The sequence below is a fragment of the Chrysochloris asiatica genome, unplaced genomic scaffold, assembly GCF_000296735.1.
Source record: "Chrysochloris asiatica unplaced genomic scaffold, ChrAsi1.0 scaffold00111, whole genome shotgun sequence".
Taxonomy (NCBI): Eukaryota; Metazoa; Chordata; class Mammalia; order Afrosoricida; family Chrysochloridae; genus Chrysochloris; species Chrysochloris asiatica.
In genome coordinates, this window is record NW_006408629.1 from 4,004,868 (window position 1) to 4,009,116 (window position 4,249).

Below are 4,249 nucleotides of genomic sequence, written 5' to 3' on the forward strand. Positions count from 1 at the left end.
CAATAAATCAGAATCAACTGGATGAAATGGTTTTGGTTTTGTTTTTGTTTTTAAGACAGAAATAATGTGTGTATGTGTGCACATGTGTATATTCTACCAAACTGGTTCTGTTTCTCTGGAAAACAGACAGATGATATGCAAGTAAAAGTGAGCGATGTTATTTGAGTCTTTAAAGTACTATGTAGATGTCGAAAGTAGAAAACATCAAATGTTGTTATATGTGGCTTTGGAACCTTTTTTATGTCCTTTTTTATCAATCCCAAATTACTGTATATAACAAGATCTACACCTTTAACATCTATGTCCCTTGAATAATTCTGCATAATTATACAGAGATTTCTCAGTATCAAAACCAGTACATTGAATCCAATTAAAAGGAGGTTCCAAAAGAAATAACTAAAGATTACCCATAATGTGTGTGGTGCTGCAGGATAAGCACTCGACCTTAACCTCAAGGTCAGTTTGAACCGCAAGCTTAGTGGTTCAAACTCACCATCTGCTCCTTGGAGACCTTACACAGGGTAGCTACGAGTCGGAACTGCCATGACACTTAAAAACAACAACAACAATAGTGTGAACAGCTAAAATGCCTAAAATTATATACAGAATGCAATTATAATATATTAATATTCTATTTCCAAAAACACAGCCATTAAAACCCTAGAGCACAGGTCTACTCTGACACACATGGGTTGTCATGAGTTGGAAGTGACTCAACAGTAAATTATTTTTATAAAAAACTAAGATGCATCATGAGTGTTCCATATCAATGATTTTGTTATTCCAGTATTTAATATATGCCTAAACAAAAGAAATAACTCTTCATAGCCTGGCAAAGGAAAAAAGAACCAAAGGATTCTAAAGTGCCATAAAAATTAAATATACCAGACTGTTCAAAATCTGGTTTTTTATCACCAATAGAGAAAATGCCAGGAGCCCTGGTGGCACTGTGAGTAAAGTGCTAGCAGCCTAAACCCACCAGCCACTCCACAGGAGAAAAATGAGGTCGTCTGCTGCCATAAAGATTTATAGTCTCAGAAACCTTGTACAAGGTTGCAGTAAATCAGAATCAACTCAGTGGCAATGGGTGGGAATAAAAACTGTCCGAGCCTTTAACCAACAAAACTGGAATAATGGATGCAACAATGTAATGTTAATATTGAGAGATACAATAAACGTTATGTAATATGAGACAACTAGACATGTTACAAAAATGCAAAGTTTATTGTCTTATACTGGGAAATCCTATTCAGGGTCACTATGAGTCAAAACTGACTCCATGGCACACCACCACCACCACATCACAGTTAGGAGGGAACGGGAGAGAAAGTAAATGTCAAGGGTTAAAGTGTATACTTTGGAACACAAGCTTTTAGCAGATTTTTATTTATACTGGATATCCTAACCTTTTTATATATTTATCTAGAAAGACAAACATAAAAAATTTCTTCTAGAATATTTTCCCCAGTGTTCCCATAAAATCTCAATTTTTTTGTTCCCTTTAACAATAAATATTCTAATGCAAAATGTTTCCAAAGAAACAATTAAGCATCAGATTGTATACCACAAAATAAAGATAATCTATCAATCCATTTGATTTAACCAACATAAAAAATCCATTAAAATAATATAGCCAATTTTTTTGCACCCCCCCCCCCAATTTTTTTTTTATCTTCTCTTCTCCTTGTTGTTGTTGTTGTTAAGTGCCGTCGAGTCGGTTCCGACCCATAGCGACCCTGTACAGGGTTTCCGAGGCCTCGTCTATTCCCAAGTCTCATAAACAGGTTACAATAACAAAGTCCATTTCATTCTATACCACTTACCTCATTACGCCTAAAGAAGGACCATAATACTGCTAGTGTCACAGGAATAAAAAGCATGAAACCAAGTTAAAAAGTGGCAGTGCTTTATGGTTCCAGTTTAGTTTATGATAATTTTACAAAACCAATCAAAGCTATAAAAGATTTTCTTTTTATAATTAATAACTTGATCCTTTGTGTCTTCATTTATAATCCTTTAATTCCAATTCTACCAGTGCTGTTTATATTGTTATAAATATTTTTGAAGGGTTAATCATTTTATCATAATTTTAAAGTGATTGTAATTGATTATTTATATAATTCATTACCTAATCTGAAATGTTAATCACATAAAAGATATTTAATAATAATTTGAACTTCTAAGCACATAATTAAGAGTTTTAGAGAATTATAAATTAAACTTCTAGATAACCAAACATAAATTCAAAAATTTTGTTGATGTTGCTGTTAGCTGCCATCAAGTCAGTTCTGATTCACAGTATCCCTATGCACAACAGAACAAAATACATCCGGGTCCTGGGCCATCCTCACAATTGTTATGTTTGATTCCATTGCTGCTGTCTCTGTGCCAATCCATCTCAGAGGGGATCTTCCTCTTTTTTCTGACCCTCTCCACTTTATTAAGCATGATGTCCTTCTACAGGGACTGTTCTCTACTAATAACATGTCCAAAATATGAGAGACAATGTCTCTCCATCCTGGCTTCTAAGGAACATTCTGGCTGTACTTTTTCCAACACAGATTTGTTTGTTCTTCTGGCAGTCCACAGTACTTTTAATATTCTTCTGTGGTGTTTCTTATCCATTGTCCAACTTTCACATGAATATGTTTTTGTTGTGAGTGCTGTCGAGTTGATTCTGACCCATAGTGACCCTGTATAGGGTTTCCAAGGAGCAGCTGGTGATGAGGTCATTGAAAATACTAAGACTTAGGTCAGGAACACCTTGGTCCTCAAACTGGTATCTTTGCTTTTGAACACTTTAAAGAGGCCTTGTGCAGCACATTTGTCTAATGCAAAATTTCATTTGATTTCTTAACTGCTTCTTCCATGAGTGTTGGTAGTAGATCCAAGCAAACTGAAGTCTTTGGCAACTTCAATCTTCTCCATTGAAGACTTATTAGTCTGGTGGTAAGGATTTTTGTTTATTTTACTTCGAGGTAAAATCCATACTGAAGAAGGCTATATGTAGTCTTTGATCTTTTATCGGTAACTATGTTAAATCCTCTTAAATCCTCAAACAAGGTTGTATCATCTGCATATAATGGATTATTAAGAAGTCTTCCTCCAATTCTGATGCCACATTCTTCTTCATGTAATCCAGCTTCTCAGATTATTTGCTCAGAATACAGATTTAATAAGTGTAGTGAAAGAATACAACCCTGGCATACACCTTTCCTGATTTGAAACCATTCAGTATCTGCTTCCACCACATGTCTATCAGTTTGTCATACTGCGGTGGCTTGTGAGTTGCTGTGATTCTGGAAGTTATGCCACCAGTATTTTAAATAGCAGCAGGGTCACCCATGGTGCACAGGCTTCAGATGAGCTTCCAAATGAAGACAGACAAAATAGAAATGATGCTGGAAATCGCATGGTAGAATTCTGAAAAATCAATGATTTGTTCATTTCAAACACCTTCTTTAGACAGCATAAGAAGCGAGTATACACATGGGCCTCGCCAGTGTTATTTCTATGGAATACATAGAAATCAAATTGACTACATATGCACAAAAAGATGATGGAAAAGCTCAGTACCGTCAGTCAAAACAAGGCCAGGGGCAGATTGTGGAACACATCATCAATTGCTCATATGCAAATTCAAACTGAAGTTGAAACAATGAAAACAAGTCCACGAGAACCAAAATATGACCTTGAATATATCCCACCTAAATTTAGAGATCATCTGAAGAACACATTTGATACATTAAACACTAAAGACCGAAGACCAGAAGAGTTGTGGGATGACATCAAGAACATCATTCAGGTAGAAAACAAAAAGTCATTAAGAAGACAAGAAAGAAAGGAAAGGTCAAAAATGGTCAGAAGAGACACTGAAACTTGCTCTCCAGCATAGAGATGCTAAAGCAAATGGAAGAAATAAGGAGGTATAAGAGCTGAACAGAAAATTTCAAAGGTCAACTCGAGAAGATAAAGCCAAATATTACAACAAAATGTGCAAAGATCTGGAGTCAAAAAACCAAAAAGGAAGAACATGCTCAGCATTTCTCAAGCTGGGGGTACTGAAAAAAAAAAAATTCAAGCCTCAACTTTTGTTATTGAAGGATTCTCTGGGCAAATTATTGAATGATGCAGAGAGCGTCAAAAGAAGATTGAAGGAATACACAGAGTCACTGTACCAAATGGAAATGGTTGATTTTCAACCATTTCAAGAGGTAGCATATGATCAAGAGCCAATGATACTGAAGGA